Source organism: Cololabis saira, chromosome 6, assembly GCF_033807715.1.
Source record: "Cololabis saira isolate AMF1-May2022 chromosome 6, fColSai1.1, whole genome shotgun sequence".
Classification (NCBI taxonomy): Eukaryota; Metazoa; Chordata; class Actinopteri; order Beloniformes; family Belonidae; genus Cololabis; species Cololabis saira.
Window position 1 is genome coordinate 42,539,980 of NC_084592.1, and position 20,221 is coordinate 42,560,200.

At 39.6% G+C, this 20,221-nt stretch overlaps 1 long non-coding RNA gene across 1 annotated transcript; it reads right to left on the reverse strand.

Annotated features, from left to right (window-relative positions):
• Positions 1-2,146: 2,146 nt before the first annotated feature.
• On the reverse strand, positions 2,147-3,171 carry LOC133446565 (uncharacterized). Its single transcript, XR_009782848.1, has 3 exons — positions 3,116-3,171; positions 2,354-2,399; positions 2,147-2,220 (listed from the first exon to the last, which is right to left on the reverse strand). It is a non-coding gene; the product is annotated as an uncharacterized LOC133446565 (long non-coding RNA).
• Between the last annotated feature and the right edge of the window lie 17,050 nt (positions 3,172-20,221).

Here is a 20,221-nt window from a genome sequence, read left to right on the forward strand (position 1 = left end):
ACTCAATCAGGTGTTCGCTGTGGAAACAGACAGGAAATGTGGGGAACGAGAGTCGGGGAATGACATGCAGCAAATGGTCAGAAATTGAACCAAGCGACTTGCTGCATTTGCACCCATGTGGTATGCACCCTAACCATTTAGCTATCAGAGTATTATTATTATTATTATTATTATTATTATTATTAATAATAATAATAATAACATAAATCATATATTTGTTTATATAGCACTTATGCGGTTGCAAAGTGCTTCTCACAACAAAAATAAAGAAAAAACAAATACAATACTGTTAAAACAGAAAGAAATAACAAAATGGTGAACAAGAATAGGTTAAAAAATTTCACAAAAAGGCCAATCTATAAATATGATTTCAGGAGCCACTTAAAACAGTTAACAGATTTAGCTTTAGGTTAAAATGACAATAAGCCTGCTGTAACAGAGCGCCCAACCATCAGCCAATGTGTTTCCTGACCTGTTTAAAGTGTAACTAAACCCCCAGTTCTGAGCTAACTCCGTCCATTTCATAATTAAGTTCATAATTATGAAAAAATGCAAAAAAGTGGGCAGGGGGCTGGGATGGGGTGGTGGGGACGGGGTGAGGCAGGACAGCAGGAGTTTCTCAGTGACAGAGAAAAATGGAGAGCGACACAGAGACTATTTTGAAGATGAGGACTTTTCCCCTCCAGAACACACAGTTTTTAAATAAAGTTGTCTGAGTTTAACTCGGTTTATTGTAACGAAGACAGTTTTAGCTTCAGGAGCCAACAGCAGCAGAGCTTTTACTGAACCTACCCACTGAGCAGCGGGTGTAACCGGCTGAGCTCTGCCGTTACCAGAGCTGCTCCCAACTGCTGCGGCAGACAGGTGCCCGGCTCCTGCAGAGGTTCTGGTTACACTGCTATTTAACATTGTTAAACAATGTTTTACCAGCTGATAACTGCAGGAACAGATAGCCAACAGCATTGTCTGTGCAGTACTGGTACGTTCCTCAAATTAATACTTCAGCTGTAGGCTTGAGTGAACATCCTCAGAACTATTCCATCTATACTGGCTAGTTGCTCATCAGTTTGCTCATCTACCTATTTCAATACTGAGCAGTATGTTACAATATGCTGATTTCCAACACTTGTTATATTGCTGTAGGTTGTGGTATTTCCAACAAAGTTAAAATATCTCTGATATAATCATTTTAATACATTTTGCCTGAGAGAAGTTTGTCCTTTGTGTGTATTACGTTTCTTTAATACTTATAATAATACTTAATACTTCTTTAATAGTCACTTAAGACCATCAGAATGTGGTGAATGCAACTGCAAGAAATAAGAATGAAAACATAAATAATGTTTTGTTCCAAATTCAGATGTTGATCAGAGAGAACAAGATTGTAAGAGAAGGTTTTGATGTTCCTAGTATAATGGGTAACCTCTTAAAGCAAAGCAGTCAGGGCCAATCAAGGACCTGTGTTTTGTCTGAGTTAAGATGGAAATTTGAGACATCCAATCAGTGATACAAGCATTTGCTATATCAAAAATGCAGTGTTCAAATTATGCATTTTTAACAGTGGATGACCTTTTATTTTTAAATATGTATGTTTTCATATTGTCAAATACACCAAATCAAAACATCAACAATTGTATAGTACACTGAACAAGAAATGCCTACACAGTGCTTACAAAAAGATTAACATAAAGCCTTCTGTTAAATTAATGTACACTGACAGAACTGTACAACCACTTACCAGACTATTTATTATTGGGATCTGATGATAAAGGTAGACCAGTAGGACAACAAAGAGTTTGATGAGGTCCATGTCAAGTACAACCACTGGCAGACATAAGACCTGAAAGAGAGGAGATAAAAGAAGACAGGAGGACATGCATCCTCTTAAGTGAAAGATGAAATCATCTAAAGCAGCAACACTTCGGCTCTTTTAATTGCACAGGTTGCAAATTACGATCAAATGGCAAAATTCACTCAAAAACATAACAGCTGGGACGCCCAAGTGGCTCACCTAGTAGAACATGTACAACATACTGTTATCACAGCGACCAAGGTCTGATTTCCGGCTTGGGCCCTTTGCATCCTCTCTCCCCTCTGTGTTTCCCATCTATTTCTACTGCTGCTGTCCAATTAAGCAGAAAAGGTTTCCTGGGTGTCACAAAGGCCAGCAAGTTGTTCCCTCCAAGTCCACAACCACTCATAGGAGTTTGAATGCAATGCCTAAAAGGTGACAGGAGCAAAAGATTTACATTTTTACTTACAAGATAATTTATACAAAAGCATTGTGTGCAGATAATTAAGACAATTTACTCCACACTCCAAAATATTTGTTACATATATTCGGTTTACTTACCTTGGAATTCTTAGATCTTAGCAATGCCACCAGTCTTCAACTTACTCTGAAGTGTCAAAAAAAAAACACTGAAACAAAGGCTCAAATGTTCTTCAGAAACAGTTTAATTTATTCGAACGCATGGATATCCAAGAAACTCTGCAAACTCACTGCTGGTATCAGATTATAACAAAAAAACAAAATCATAAAACTCCCTGCATGTAAAGTAAAGTCCTCCTGTTCTCTTTCTGGGTCAATTGACCCAATCTGCTTTTACGGTTCCTTCTTTCATCCCTTACTCCATCCTCCTTCCTTCCTTTCCTTCATTCCTACCTCCTTTCCTTCCTTCTTCCCCTCTGTCCCTCTTTCCTCCCCATTTTCTTTGCTTCTTTTCTCCCTCCTCTCTTCCTTTCCTCCCTTCTGTCCCTCCATTCCCCCTTCCTTCTTTCATCCCTTCCTCCATCCTCCTTCCTTCATCCCTTCTTCTTTCCTTTCCCTCCTCAACATTATGCCTCCGGTAAAAATGAGCCTTAAACGCTCCATATCTGCAAAATGTCTGCTTGCACTCAGCTCCAAAACACTTAAACAAACAGCGTGGTTCATTTCGATGAAGTTTACAATGAAGCACATAACCTCTCAATGTCTTAACCGACTTGCCACACAAATTACAATTCAACATTTTGCCAAACTTGGGTAAACTCTCTGAAGATAACGTTAGTTAAGTTAACTTACTCTTAAATTAAACAAATACATGAAACAAAGTGAAGAATATCTTTCACTTACGTTTCCACGAGGCAGGAGTGCGTTGTGCGTTGGATTGAGCGCGCAGAAGTGGTTGAGTCCAGAGGGGTTCAAAAGTTCACTGCGCTCCGTTAATTGATGGCCCATCCGTCTGAGGGCACTGGGGCCCGCCCAACTGCACCTGCAGCCTCACGCAATGTTCTCAACGACGAGCTTCGTTTTTTTTTTTGTTTTTTTTTTTCAACCTTTTGGTTGGCTTGTTTGCAGGATCACAGCAGCTAGAATATTTTTTCTTTTGGTTATTTTCTGATCATATTTCATAGATAACACTATTGGGCCATAAAAACATTCTAAATGATTTTAATAAAAATGTACAATATGTAAAATCGTAGACCCTAGCTTCAACCAATTAATGACTAACAAGATTTAGTATATTAAAGTATAATTACAATATATTAAAGAAAAGCACACAGATTTTTTTTTCTGTTATAGGTAGAAACACGAAATTTACTGTGGAAACTATCAAGACATGTGACTACATAGGAAAAAATATTTTTTTTGGATTTCACATATTTATCATGGCTTAATTTGTTGACAAAGTTGGTTTTCTTTTAAAAATGAATAAAAAAATCCCAAACATACGTTTAACTTTAATTTGGCAAGCTAAATATCAGATTTACACTGGATGACTACACATATTATCAAAATTGAAGTTGCTTTTAATCAAGTGGTACCAAGCATTTGATATATTGTAGCTTTCGAGAAACAGCCATTACTGCATCACATTGTTTTTAATTATTAGTCACAAGGGGTCTCTGATTTGAGCAGTTTTCACACAAAATTGTGTAAACAATCATATGTTCAAAACTATTTTGAATTTATTTTTCACTTAGGGACTGTGTAGACTCAATAAAAATCTATTATAAAAATTATTTTCCAATAAGTTTTCAGGGAGAACTGGTTAGGGAAGTAGCTCCACACCTATGGTTTTGTTAGGATTTAATGAAATTATTGAAGCTCAAAACTGTCTAAGCTCTCTCTTCAAAGTAATCTCATTCTGATTAAGAGCAAAAGGTTTAAATTAGATTAGAAGTGAAATACAATACACATATTGTTGGAGAGGAAACGGGGGAAAAAGGCGACACCTTAAGGTGACTTTCCTTGAAGCTGGCTCTTCCAATTAAATTAATTAGCAATACACATACAATTTGTTGAGAGAAGACAATGGGCAGAAACAGATGTTTAGCATTGGGGGGTCTGGTCTGCGGTCTGGTTTGACACCTCAGATGGGAGACAGTTAAAGGAAATGTAGAGCTGGAAGTGACAAAGTTCGGGGGTTTTTTCCCGTAGCTGACTCCCTCCACCAATGAAATTCACTTGCAAAGAACATCCTCCTTTTAGAGTATAAAGTCAATTGAACTCATGAAAACTTTGTGCATTTCTCTCCGACCCAACGTGGTCTGACAGAGGTGTACCCCGGCCGGAGACAAATGTACTTCCGGCCGGAAAAAACCTTGTGCTTGACATGATTAAAAGTTGTTAACCTGTAATTCTTTCCACTAGTCTTTCTTGATTCACCAGACAAAAGAACACGAAATCTTTCAGTTTCATCTTGTATTTTTCAGATTTTCAATAAAAGACATAACCCAGTCACCAGAATAACATTTTGGCATTTTATTTTCACAGGTACTGAATACAAGCTGATGACTGTGACCGTAGATTGCCATTTAGAACAGACCGGATCAGCCAAATCAGTACAACCTGATCTCACAAAAATCCGTGAAATGCCCACGACCTCTCACCACTATTTTCCATGGTACCAACACGGAAAGTGGTATAATTCCGTGTGGGCACCACGGATATTGTACCATGCAAAGTCAAGGGGATCCGTGGTCGTGATATATACACGGATTATGACATTATTATTTATATATTATTCTTTGTTATAGTGGCTAAATTATGCGTTTTTGTCGCGCAAGGTACTGTTTGTTACTGTTAGTTTGTAAAAGCATGTTTTTAACGCTGTTTTAAACTTAAACTTAAACTTTATTTATTTATATAGCACTCTTTATGCAACACAAAGTGCTTTACAAAAATACATTAACCCCCCCCCCCACACACACACACACACTCCCCGTACCCTCATTCATAAGACATACACACACATACACACAGCATACTATACAGATGCAGACCCACCTGGCACCCCCCACCCTTATAAAATGGAGTATGGCTGAGCACTGATAGACCAGGTGAGGAAACACCGTCCTATGGGAGCCATCCACACCGAGAGCTGTCCAAGCCCACGATCAAAGGGATCGCCGCGGACCCAGACAGAGAGGGGCCCACACCACGGCTATAAAGCCCTGGAGCAGGACCCCCAAATATCCAGGCCAGGACAGCAGGACCCCCAACTATCCAGGCCCTGGAGCAGGACCCCCAACTATCCAGGCCAGGACAGCAGGACCCCCAACTATCCAGGCCCTGGAGCAGGACCCCCAACTATCCAGGCCAGGACAGCAGGACCCCCAACTATCCAGGTCCTGGAGCAGGACCCTCAACTATCCAGGCCCTGGAGCAGGACCCCCAACTATCCAGGCCCTGGAGCAGGACCCCCAACTATCCAGGCCAGGACAGCAGGACCCCCAACTATCCAGGCCAGGACAGCAGGACCCCCAACTATCCAGGCCAGGACAGCCCCCCGTAGGCAGACCAAGCTCCCGGCGTGGAGGGCCCCCATGAGGAGAACACTGGCGCTGAGAACTAAGAAACAATAAACAAGATATGAACAGAACTAAAAGGAGTGTAAAACATACTAAAAACAGCATAAATTAATGTTACTATAAAAGATAACTTATGGGCACTAACAGTGCCCATAAGTTATCTTTTATAATGTAATAATAATAATAATAATGTAATAATAATGTAATAATGTAATAAAAAATGTAATAAATAATGTAATAAAATAAATAAGTAATTAATAAAAGCTTTAAGAGGAACTTAAGAGGAATAAAATGACATATAGGAAAACATTAATAAGTAGTGCTAAACAAGTAAAAGGAGATTCAGTTAGCTAATTTAAAAAGGTGAGTCTTGAGCCGACCTTTAAAAGCATCGACAGTCTCTACGGCCCTGAATTCCTCCAGCAGGCTGTTCCACAGACGTGGGCCATAAAAATGAAATGAAGCTTCACCAAAGGTTTTGGTTCTCACTTTGGGAACAGATAAAAGACCGGTACCGGAGGATCTCAGGGTCCGCGAGGGCCGATATGGTAAAAGCAGGTCTGAAAGATAAGAAGGGCCAAGGCCGTTAAGACACTTAAAAACAAGTAAAAGAACCTTAAAATCGGTTTTAGCAGTGTTTTATTGAGGTTTTCAGACTCCTAGCTAAAAGTGTTAGTGAACTATGCAAAAGAAGACACAAAGTAGGCCCCATTCCATTAGTCAGGAGGCTCTGAGACCTATACGTTTCTACACCCTCCTAACCAGCCAGGACGTTTTGGAGGAAACACTGTTGCAGAAGTCATAGAAGTCAGATTTTTTTATATGTTGTTTGGGGGCATCCCCTGAACAGACAGACTTTAGTTTGGTGCAGATCGGACCTGTACTTTTCGATGGGCGGGGCTTTGAAACTTCACCTTTTCCAACATTCGAACGGACGCCGTTGCCAGAAAATTTGACCAAACCAAGTAAAACTTGACCTGTGGCCCCCATATGGGGCCTTGATTGGGCTTGCCAAGTCTCAACTCTGTGAAACCTCTGCAACGCCAACTAGCTATGTGGAAGTCGTACAGCCACGGGATCAAAAGATCCTAGAAAAGGGCCTTCTGCATTGCAACATAGTCAAAAATCAGCCTCCCAGCTCAAAGCGTTAGTGAATTATTCAAAAAACACCCAAAAAAGGCCTGAAAAAGGCACCACACACGGTGACCTTTGGGACTTCCGAAGGTCGCACGGGTCTGGACCTCGGCACAGTGGATGAGAGTCACCTCCTGATACAGAATCTAGAATTTCAGCCTCCTAGCTCAAAGCGTTAGTGAACTATGCAAAAAAAGACACGAAATAGGCTTTGCACGGCCGAAACGCAACACACGCGGTGACCTTTGACACTTCCGAAGGTCACACAGATCTAAAACTCGGCACAGTGGATGAGAGTCACCTCCTGATACAGAGTCTAGAATTGCAGCGTCCTAGCTCAAAGCGTTAGTGAACTGTGCAAAAAAAGACAAAATATGCTTTGCAGGGCCGAAACGCAACACATGCGGTGACCTTTGACACTTCTGAAGGTCACACAGGTCTGAAACTTGGCACAGTGGATGAGAGTCACCTCCTGATACAGAGTCTAGAATGTCAGCTTCCTAGCTCAAAGCGTTAGTGAACTGTGCAAAAAAAGACACAAAATAGGCCCCATACCATTAGTCAGGAGGCTCTCAGACCTATAAGTTTCTACACCCTGAGCATTAATAACTTGTCATAATCGAAGGAGAACTAATTAAAACGGATGTCCTTAACATAGTCACACATTTTTTTCTGCACAGCAATCACTTGACTTTCTTCATAAAAATGCATCTTTGTAGTTATGTCTTAGTTTAGTTAGCATTTTGACAGTAAAATATATTTAAACATATATGTTTTACCTTGAAATCAACATTATTTAACAAAAATATACCCTTTAACATCTTTTTTCTGTAGACATTAAGGTATGTTTTTGATGAATGGTGAAAGGTTTTATATTGTAAATTTAAATGTACACATCAGAAAAATCTGTAATTTAAACAGAATAATACTGTCAATTTTAGGGTAATTACATGTTTGTGACATTGCAATATTTTAACATTGTTTTTGCCATATTTTTACAATAAAATTGTGTGATTTCTACATATTATGGCAGTAAAAATCAAAGTTATGCACTGTTTCTTGTTTTAGGGTAATTCAATGTATCTACTACAGTGATGTACCATTTTAGATTTTATGATCTTTTACTGTTGCAATTTGATAGTTTTTTACTGTAATTTCTACAACGATTTTTTAAAACCGTTAACATCTTGTTTCTGTAGAAATGAAGGTATGTTTTTGCTGAATGGTTAAAGGTTTTATACTGTAAATTTAAATGTATACATCAGCAAAATCTGTAATTTAGACAGAATAATAACATTAATTTTAGGGTAATTACATGCTCATGACATTACGGTATTTTCACATACATTTTACCAACATTTCCTATTTCACAGTAAAATTGTATGTTTTCTACATATTATAACAGTAAAAATTAAAGTAATATACTGTTTCTTGGATTAGAGTAATTCACTGTATCTACTACGGTGATATACTATTTTGGATTTATGATCTTTTACTGTTGCTATTTGTCAGTTTTTTACCGTAATGTCAACAAAAACATTTTACTATATTTTTAACATATTATTTATGTAGAAATTACAGTATGTTTTTGCTGAATGTTGAACAGTTTTATACTGTAAATTTAAATGTAAACATCAGCTAAATCTGTAATTTAGACAGAATAATACCATTAATTTTAGGGTAATTACATGCTTGTGATATTACGGTATTTTCAAATTAATTTTACCAAAAAATTATAATTTTACAGTAAAATTGTGTGATTTCTACATATTATTACAGTAAAAAGTATAGTTATGTACTTTTTCTTGATTTAGGGTAATATAATGTATCTACTACAGTGATATACTATCTTGGATTTTACGGTCTTTTACTGTTGCTATTTTACAGTTTTTCACTGCAATTTTTACGGACATTTCTTACAGTGTACTATTGAGCATTAACATGTGTTTCAGAGAGCAGGAGATATGATGACTAGTTGCCTATAAGTATTGTAATGGTGCAAAAAGTCAAACTTCAGAGGCGTGTTATCATTTATCCTAACCTTTATTGGAATGTACATCCAAGTTTAGTTGCAGGAATCTGAGGGAACGGATGTAAGAACAAAACTGGACAAGAACATCTGAAACAACCACAACCAAATTCACTCTATCCGGATGGAGCAATTTAACTGGATAGTTTTTATTAAAGGCGAAATGAAATAGAGTAACGAGGCTGTTTTTAAAATGTAAGGAGTAAAAAGTATAGGTAATTATTACATAAAAATGTAAGGAGTAAAAGTAAAAAGTCGTCTGAAAAATAATTACTCCAGTGAAGTATAGATAACCAAAATTTCTACTTAAGTAAGGTAACGAAGTATTTGTACTTTGTTACTTGATACCTCTGTGATCAAGTCATAATATGGTGGATTCCTTACTTTAGAGTGGTCTGCAGGCATGATGGGAAAGAAGAGAACTGTCTTGTGTAATCACACTTGCCCAGGGCTCAGGAAAGTCGTCACAGACACATCTGCCTCCACAGTTTTCCCTTCACAGTGTGAGTGGGTACTTGACCGTCAATCCGCCCGCAGAAAACGTAGAAGCTGACTGAAACGACATAAATCCTCCTCTTCATTCTCCTTATGAAAACCTCGCTCACTGGCTCTCTCACTCACTCACTCACTCACTCACTCACTCACTCACTCACTCACTCACTCACTCACTCACTCACTCACTCACTCACTCACTCACTCACTCACTCACTGCTGCATGAGTGATGAGTGATGCCAGAGGAGCTGCTGAGGGATCACATGACCCTCCCACACCGCTCTTCTCCTCCGTTGTCCGCCCTTCATCGCTGGATCTCGCTGCAGCAGCTTCCTGACAGGACGGCGGCAGCGACTCGTCACGTTCTTCCATCATTTCAAACAGCAACGGCCGAGAATTAAAGAGCAGCATCTTGATTTTAAAAATGTACAAATGAGAAAAAAATAGTATTTGAACGCCGTCACTAGACATAGTCTAAATTGAAAATAAGGAAAAAGTAGAGTACTAATGGAAAGATTAAGCCATGTATTTTTTAATGTTTTTTTTGTGCCAGAATAATATCAGATTTACCATGAACTGACCGTAATTTTCAAGTCTATTTTCTAGCACTGTAATCATGATTTATTATTATTATTATTATTATTATTATTATTATTATTATTATTATTATTATTATTATTAATAATAATAATAATAATATTATATTGTATTATTATTATTATTTTCATTATTACGATTTTTATCATTTATATTATTATTATTATTATTATTATTATTATTATTATTATTATTATTATTATTATTATTATTATTATTATTAATATTATAATTATAATAGTTTTATAATAATAATAATAATAATAATAATAATAATACTAATAATAATAATAATAATAATAATAATAATTTTATTATGATTATATTTGTATTATTATTATTATTATTTTCATTATTATGGTTTTTATAATTTGTATTATTATTATTATATTTTTTATGATTATTAATGTTATAATATTTTTTATAATAATAATAATAATAATAAAAATTATTATTATTATTATAATTATTATTATTATTAATATTATTAGTAGTAGTATTATCATTAGTATTATTATTTATTTTTTTTTTTAATTATTATTATTATTTCTATGCTGATCAGATGTAGGCATGCCCTCCTCCTGGACGACTGGTTTAGTTTATTGCGTCTGAATTCAGTGAGTCCAGCAGCCGGAGTCATCCACCGAGGAATATAAACGCTTGATTCAGGCATGACAGTTCTTTTATCTATCTGTTTATTTTCCTTTCTTAAACACAAGACTAACATATTATTGCCTTGTAAATCTGACACGGTTATCCAAAACAGAGCAGTGGATTTCCATTCAATAACTCACTGATATGAACATATCAGCGAACGGTATCTGCTGGGAAAACATTTGCTCATCCGTCCCTGAATCCCCCCACACCGTTACACACATTCATGAGAACATTGAAATGATGCACATCCAAACTCTCTGCCGTAACCGTCACCATGACGTTTAAGGCCCTGATCCCGTATCCTGAAACTCAGATCCAAGTGTAGGCCTTAAATAAAATCTGATGATGCTGGTTCTTGTTGGAATAGCTGCAGAAGTTGATGCAAACCCACTCAAATCCACATTTACACACGACAGACTTCTCATTCACAGAGCATCTATAACGGCCGCTCTGAACGGCTCTCCTGCAGCGAGTAACAGCAGCTAAGAACGCTGTAGGTGTTTTTCCACTACTGGAAACGTCTTAATCTGTGAAATACTGCAATACTTTGCACAAATTATATTCATGCACGTTGCATTAGTTTAACTGCATCACCTCCCTTAGCTTGGTCCGTGCTGCTTATGTTATTTATATTTTCTTGAAGGGCATCCCATTTTCATTTGGCATCCTTTGCTATTTTTTTCACAAATGTGTGCACTTCTTCTTCTTCTTCTTCTTGGATCGCACTTTCTCTACTCTGACCTGCTGAAACTGAATCTCACGGTAAATATGAAACTATAAATACACGCTTGATTGCTACCAGTCAAGATACTAGTAGAATCAAATCGGTTTGATCAATTATAAAAGAAACTAGAAGATTTCAGGAAATTTTGATATGGACATGCCCTACTGCCCATTTGTCCCATCTCGCTGCTTTGGTTTGGGGCTGTAGTGTTTGTGTTCGGGGTGGTTCTATGTCAGTGTGAGGTGTTTATGGTTGTATTACATTCATTCCTGTGCTCCCCGCAGGGGGTTTAGTTTAGGGTTGTTAATAAACCACACCCTCTGCTTTGGGGTTGTGTGGTTTAGGGTGATTAATAATGGCCAAGAAGTATGTAACCCGATTGGAAAACACTTTTATTTTGAAAGACTTTTATTTTGGTACGTGTGCCTGACGTCATTGCGTCACGCCGATACTTCCGTCAACACCTGTATAAGCCATGTGTCAGGCAGTGACCCCTAACTTTCATTTTTTTTACATACTCATCCCCTAACACGGACTCCTATTTTTTTTTCCCCCGTTGGACATTCAATTATTGGGTCGTTGCCTGTGTGCAAGACAAGCCTTACTAGTACAAGCGAGAGTGAATTTTTCCTTTATGGAAATTGATGGAACTAGGTGCTGCAAACATTAATGAGGGGAACTGTATATATTGTGAATGCATTGTTGTGAATGGCCATTTGTGTTTTCTATTTTTCATTTATATAAATTTTGGTGTACTAAATCTAGTGCTGCATTCAGTGTCTTTTTCTCCACTCCCGAGTTGACCTGGGGCCTCATCTATAAAGCTTGCTTGCGCAGAAAAAGCGCCTGAAAGTTGCGGAAGCCACCTTCTACGCAAATCCTCGGATCTAAAAAGAAAAAACTAACCGAAAAATCTGCGTATCTTTACGGCAACTCGGACCCTCCCGTAAGAATTTACTTAAGACACGGGGAACTGGCGAGGCAGGCTGTGAGGTGGTGAAATGAAGCCAGATTCATGTCATACTCTTAATAATGTCATCACATATCACAACATATGTCAGGCTTAAAATAATAAAATAATAAAATAAAATAATATAGCGCTGATCGTGTCCGTCTGTGTGTGAAGCTGTGACAGCTTCACACACAGACGGACACGATCAGCCGGCTCTGAAGCTGTCAGTCAGGACTCTGCTGCTGCTGCTGCAGCCTCTTCTTCACCCACCGCTTTAGGACAGAACAAATGAGGGGCTGCGTTTAGGGAGCCCCACGGAGCCCCTCATTTCTTCCCTAAAGGGACACAGATTTTTTTTCATATATATGAGTTTTACGCGCGCGTGAAACCTTTACGTGCTGCTTGTATATGGTGCCTAAATTAGGGTCCCGCGTTAAAACGACGCAGAGCCTACGGCGTAGTGTACGCGGCGACGCGCACCTACGGCGTAGGCTCTGCGTCGGTGACGCGGAACCATAAACCCGCCCTGAGCAGCTCTGAGGGGAGACGGGAGGGGAGGAGGGGGAGCGGGGGGTGAAGCGGAGCTGCGGGGCCGTTTTCGTATCGCTTTCATACAGTGTCTTGATAATTTGCAATTTAAGGCTGATCCTACCGTTAGTTTTTAAACTGTAAAAAGTAAGGGGAAAAAAAACATGGTTTTGAAAAGACGGGGGGACGTGTGTCCCCCTGTTGTGCTGGGGAACTCACGGCGTTTAGCGCAGCAACGGCGTGCTGCCACTCACTCACTTTATTTTATTGTATACTATTTATATACTTATTCTAACTTTTACTGTGACCACCAAATAATGTGGTTTTCCTGTCCTCCACATCATCTACAACATCTAGGTCTCCGTGAAAGTCAGTGTCACGGTGGCTGCTACTTCTCATTCATTCTGACGCCAAACCATGGATCTGCGCCAAACAGGCTGCAGAAAGCCACTGCGCATGCTCAGCAGGCTCATCCATATGCATTTCTGGGCGTGTAAAGGGGCGGATTCAGCTACGCAACCTTCCAGCTGGACTGCGTGGAAGTCTGCGTGCACATGGTTTTATTGATCCGGATTTTTTTTTGCGCACGGCATTTTCGGCTTTTGAGCGTACGTGCACTTTTAGTATGAATCCTACGCACTCCATTTTAAATGAGGCCCCTGGGCCTTCTGAATCTAGCCTAAGAAAAAAAACTGGGTAGTGTACTTGTTACAAGTGGTTTAGGGTTGTTAATAAACCATTAAAGGTTGTTAATAAACCTTTGGGGATGGGGCCATTTGGAATGAATTTTGACATAAAATTACCTTAAATCACAGCTTCATGAAATTTGAATATGTTGAAGTTCAGAGCGTGCTGAGTCGGGGAACATTTGTACGATGTCTCTACGATAACCTGTTGAGTAGCAACAAGCGTCTAAAGTCAAATAGAATTTTTTTTTAAATTGAAGGTTAAATATTGCAAAAACTGTAATAATTGGCATAATGAGGTTGTAGTTCCAATCATGCCGAGTGTTTCAAAATTTGAACGATGTCTCTACGAAGTATGGCAAAGTAAAAAGGTACGGAATTTTTGCCCTTTTTTTTTGCTTGCTAGCCGCTAGCATTGCTACGGTAACACTTTTGACAGAGAAAAGTAATGCCCTTCGAGGCATGAAGGAGACACATCTAACGATGTATGCCATGCAAGGGTGCACATTACCGTCCGGGCCGCATTAAAGGACGAAAAAAGCGTGTGGAATAAGAAGAAGAAAAGGGAAACCTTTTCTGTATATTATATTGCCTTCATTTTCATGTTTTTCCTTGTTTTTTCGGGCGTGTTTTTTTTTCCATATCAGAGCGGGGTCATGCTGTACACCCGCGGCCGTGCAGGGGGATTTTTGCAACTTTAGCTTCTTAGACAAAATGCTAGCAACATTGCCCTTTGGGCAATTTTGGACAATTGCAATATGGTCATTCCACTACTTGGCATGCCCATAATTAAAGCTTTGAACATTGATTGGAGCCATCAATAATCATTTTGGATCCTAGAAAAACGAAATATTGAAAATGGCCATGTGCATGTACACAGAGTTGTTGTTTGATGAGCAAAATGATTGACTCTGACTGAAGAAGAGGTCAAGCTGCCGAACCCCCCTGAGAACACCCAGTCTCCTTCGCTGGACGTCTTTCGTATCACATTTTAATATTTATTCTCTAAAATGTCCTAGAACCCAGAGTTTTGTGTCTCATCAGTGCTCAATAAATGAAGATGAATCGACTGGAATGTTGGCAGCCAGGAAAATAAGAAGGTAAATAGAAGTTTCTCAGAAAACCAAATGAAAGGCCGTCCCTGAACTGAAAAGAAGTGAATCAATGACCCCCTTCTGATGGTGTTGGTTTCCAGTTACATAATTCCTTAAAGTTCAGACAAAGTTATTCTATACAACTTCCCCTTCATCTTCCTCATCGTCGGTACACAAGCTATTCTTTTGATGAATATTAACGTGACGACGTAACACAGTTGCCTGCTCCACTTCTTGCCTAGTGACTCGCACGTTAAGAGAAGGATCAGATTCTTATTTATGGATCTGACCAACCGTTTGACCGGGAAAAGTATTTTTGGAGGCAGGGCATAATAAAATACAGTAGACCGTAAACTTGTAGTTGTGGAGACCGGTCTTGGTCTCCAGACCACTTTTTTGTGTCTTGGTTTCAGTCTCGGGTCTCTGGGTCTCTCCAGGTCTCGACTCGAATAACCGAGAGTCCGTTGCACCAAGGTGACAGAATCTGGTGATCAGCAGTTCTTCCTCCTGTTAATGTACAGTTTTGTAAACTATTTGTATTTTGCATTTGATTTAATGTTATGGTGAATCTGCATGTGTCTGTATTTAATTACAGTTTTGTGTTTATATGAACAGCACAGGAAACTTTGAATGAAACAACATCTCATGAAATCGCTTGGTCGCAATGTGTTTACCTGCCGTTGGTTTTACACGTCTCTCAAGCCGACCGGAGCATCAATCCTCCAAATCCTCTCCCATCATCTGGTCTCATGTGGATGGAGGTGCCGTAAAGATCTAGTGCAGGGGTCGGCAACCCAAAATGTTGAAAGAGCCATATTGGACCAAAAACACAAAAAACAAATATGTCTGGAGCCGCAAAAAATGAAGTCTTGTATAAGCCTGAGAATGAAGGCAAATGGCGAAAGGCAAAATTTCAAGAAAAAAGTTGAAATGTCGCGGAAATAGTCAAAATTTTGAGAAAAAAGTCGAACTCTTGAGAAAAAAGTTGAAATGTCGAGAAAAAGTCGAAATGTTGAGAAAAAAGTCAAAATTTCAAGAAAAAAGTTGAAATGTTGAGAAAAAAGTCGAAATGTCGAGGAAATAGTCAAAATTTCGAGAAAAAAGTCGAAATGTCGAGAAAAAAGTCGAAATGTTGAGAAAAAAGTCGAATTGTTGAGAAAAAAGTCGAAATATCGAGATATAAAAGTCGAAATGTCGAGATTAAAAAGGAAAAGAAAAAGTAAGAAAAAAGAGAAAAAAGGAAAAAAAGAATAAAAAAAGAAAAAAGAAGAGAAAAAAAGAAAAAAAGAGAAAAAAAGAATGAAAAAAAGGAAAAAAAAGGTCAAACATTTTTGAAAAAGCTCCAGGAGCCACTAGGGCGGCGCTAAAGAGCCACATGCGGCTCTAGAGCCGCGGGTTGCCGACCCCTGATCTAGTGAGATCTAGTGAATGTGAAGACAACAACGTTTTGACTGCTCTTTCCTTCGGAATCAGTCGGTGTCATTCTCAACGGGACGGGAATGCTTCGGCCCGAGCTAAAAGTGAACACTTTCTCATTCAAAGTTCACAACACACAACCAGCAGATGTGTAAACAGCGTGCTAAATGATACACACCTTCATGAAATCTGCACGTTTTAGGGATTCCAAACAAACGGCGAGCGGTTGCCATGGCAACCTTCTTGTAATGGTAGGAATGAAGCCACTTCCCCACATTCATCTGGCGTCCACATCTGCGCCAGCAGAGGAAACAAAACTGTGGATTCATTAAAAATTAAACCCTGTGGATGTCCTCGTCACCTCCCATGGCAACGAGCTGTCTCCATCAAAATAGCATCTTTGAAGCAGACGTTTAGCTGAACTGTCTGATGTTTTATCCTTATCAAAGCTAAGCGCTTTTCAGATCTCACCCCCCGCTGCGACATACGTTTTCATAAAACACCAATCGTGACATTTTACAGAGATTTAGTGCCATAGGACTTTATGGCTGGACCAGTTCTGTGTAGTTTGGGTGTTTGGACTCATGTTTTGTGTTTAGCTTGTTTTCTAGCGTCCCTTCGTCTGTTGGGCTGCTCTGTTTTGATTGTCAGCACCTGTAGCTCATCAGCTCATCTGTGAGTGTGTTTATTCCCTCACCAACCACTTCATCAGGTCCACCTGGTATAGTTATTGATGGGGGGGGTGCTCCTGGTGTACTTACTGACGGGTCGTGGGGGGGGTTTCCTGACACCCTGGCTCCTCACCCCCGTCTTAAACCTGCCGAGCCCAGAAGCCGTGAGCTTTAAGGGGGCCCAAAATTATGCATGTGCCATTGTGGAACGACCCATCAGCCTCCTGAAGAACCAGCGGAGGTGTTTAGATGTCTCAGGGCTGCTGTTACCCACCCCCCTTCCCAAGTGAAATATTCGTCCCGGCCATTTACCCACGAGTGAATGGCTCTTCAGTATCCGGGAAGTTTTGCTTCCTCATCTCCTCCGGTGCCATGACTCAGCGTAAAAAACATTCTCAAAGGTATTTTACTTCCAGGTGGCCTTAGATTTATAAAAGATAGTTTTACAATTCTGATTTTTATTTATTTTTTGCTGCACACCATTTAAAGGAGCCGTATGTAAGAAATGTCCAAAACTGGTACTGCAGTCACTTTCAAAATATTGTTGAGCGGCGTGTACCCTCCCCCTCCTCCCCCTCCTCCCCCCGACCAGAGGTTGCCAGGTAGGCTGCAGAATGCAGCAGGAACGTAGGCTGCCATGGCTGCCATAATTAGAGCCGAGCTGGCAACCCGGATGCCGAAACAATACTGACTTGGTGATTGGGAGATAGGTGGAGGGTGGAGCTTCAGGCCAAAACAAAAAATGACAACATAAACATCAGTTGAGGGCTGCAACTCCTCTTTTTAAACTGGAATATCCTGGCTTGAGTGCTGTTGTCAGTGACATAAGTATTTGAAATGAACATGATTTTTAAATGTCTGTTGACATATCGGGGTCATTTTATGATTTGTTTTATTATTGCTCTTACATACAGCTCCTTTAAGGCTTCTTAAAACTTTTAGTAAGATTCCAACACAGAGTTTTATAAACGAGCACCCAGAACATTGTGGGCAGTGACATCATGGAAGAACCTGGAGACTCGTATTGACAAGGACCAAACCCAAAGAGGAAGTGGCACTAACACCTAAATAACGGAAACTTTCTCGAGGAGGTAGAGACCAAGGTGCAAAACACTGCAACACAGCTCGGGCAGTTTTCCTCTAGTTTGGATGGACAATCTGAATGAACTATTTTTCCAATGTCCAAAAGACATCACCTTCTTTTTTTGGGCTGAAAAAAGGTAATAATTCTCCTGGTTATTCAAATCTGTGCAAGAACCTTCTTAATAAGCTCGAGTGACACGAGCACTCGAACAGAAGAAGAAAAACAAAAGGAACATTAAAGCTGCAAGCAGTGATGAACGGGCCCTCGCGCGTGCAATTTTCACCAATAAAAGCCAAGGACTAAAAACTAAGTCCAATGACACCACCCATGACTGTTTATGTCAAACCATTCAAAGGTTATGGAAGAAAACAGGAACTATCACATATCGACCAATCAGAAGAAGGGGCGGGGCTAATTTGCACCAATTATGGTCAAGGACTCAAAACCATGTCCGATGACACCACCCATGACTATTTATGTCAAACAGTTCAAAAGTTATGGCAGAAAACAGGAACTATCACATATTGACCAATCAGAAGAAGGGGCGGGGCTAATTTGCACCAATTATGGTCAAGGACTCAAAACCATGTCCGATGACACCACCCACGACTCTTTATGTCAAACCATTCAAAAGTTATGGCAGAAAGTAGGAACTATCAAATATGGACCAATCAGATAAAGGGGGGGGTGCGCTTTTTGGCGTCTATTGTCGCTACGGTAACGCTTTTGACTGAGAAAAGTAATGCATATCGTTGCAGGATCAAGACGCACATTTTGATGTATAACACACCTGGGTGCACGTTACGGTTCGGCGAGGAAGCAGCCGAAGAAATGGCATAAATTGCGCCAAAATTACACGATTAATTCAAAATGACTGACTTCCTGTTCGTTTTCGGCCATGGCGCCAAGAGACTTTTCTTTAAGTTGCGACATGATACAGGTGTGTACTGATTTTCGTGCATGTACGTCAAACCGTATTATGGGGCTTGAGGCACAAATTTTTCTAGGGGGCGCTGTTGAGCCATTAGGCAACGCCGATTAATGCAAACCATGAAATATCCCATTTTTCGCCAGGCCTGGCTTGCGTGCAAAATTTGGTGACTTTTGGGGCACGTTTAGGGGGGCAAAAAGGCCCTCATTTCGTCGGAAAAATAAAAACGTGAAAAACAATTCCTACAGATACAATAGGGCTTTCGCACTGTAGTGCTCGGGCCCTAAAAAAGCAGGATGAAAGAGCCTAAAAATAAAAGTTATTAAATGTAAATGGCTGGCTGCATGGGAATGATCTGCAGGACTCACCTTTTTTCATACGAAGACTGGTGCAGGACCGGATCTTCTGTTCAAAGGAATGTGGTTAACGGTAGAGTAACAATGGACACTGAGAGAGGGGAGAGAAATCTCACCGGCACATTACATAAACATGGTTAAAGCAAAAAGTGTTTTTTTCTTTTTATTAAGAGGTGTTTCATGTCAACACTCGTGTCCTTGAAACACTCAGCTGTCAAAGGAACTCAAATATCAGCTCTGTGCCAAGTCTGACTCCCGTCCCCGAGTGTCAGACTTTGTAAATAGTGTGGTGTCGGTTCAGGTGCTGCAGCTCGGCTTCGTGGTGCCGTGGCGTGTTCTTTGTTTCCAGATTGATGTTAAGGAGGTTGTTGATCTTCCTAAATGCTTTTATGTGAAGTGTTGCAATGATTTTTATGTCCTCAATTCTCCAGGTATTCTTTCCCATGTGGAGCCATGATGCAAGAAATAAATAGATATAATTAATCATCCCAAACCAGATACAATATTGGTGGTCACAAATCATTTATTTTCCTTTGAATCAAAGGCCTGAGCGTTCATGCTAGTCTTTGTACAGGCTTCTCGGAAGGACATGCTCAGTTTAAGTGATACTAAGACTTGGTTTTTGCACATCCGTCTTCATTTTCAGTTACGTTTGATAGAACTGGTTCTGACAGGACTAAAGTTATCGATGTGAAACATGAAAGTACAAGACAGTGAAGGTGCAGTGTGTGTAGTTTGGTGATTGCTGTGATGTTCGTGTGATGTGACTCAGAGGTGAACAAAGACAAGCAAACATAAAAAGAAAAGGATTAATAATTGTGTTTCAGTAAATACTCATTTGTGGCTGTTATATGTTATACTTTAAGAATCTCCTGAGGAATTGTCTTGAACTCGTTGAGAACAAGCTGTTCTTTTCTAATTCACCAGGGAAAAACACTTTTGAGGAAAACTGAAATCTAAAACCATACACACTAATTTATACACCGTTTTTGTTTTGTTTTCTTGGTAAATGTAAAACATCCCCGTAAGTTCTCATTCACAACAAAAGGAGTGCACGAGGGACACTGTATGGT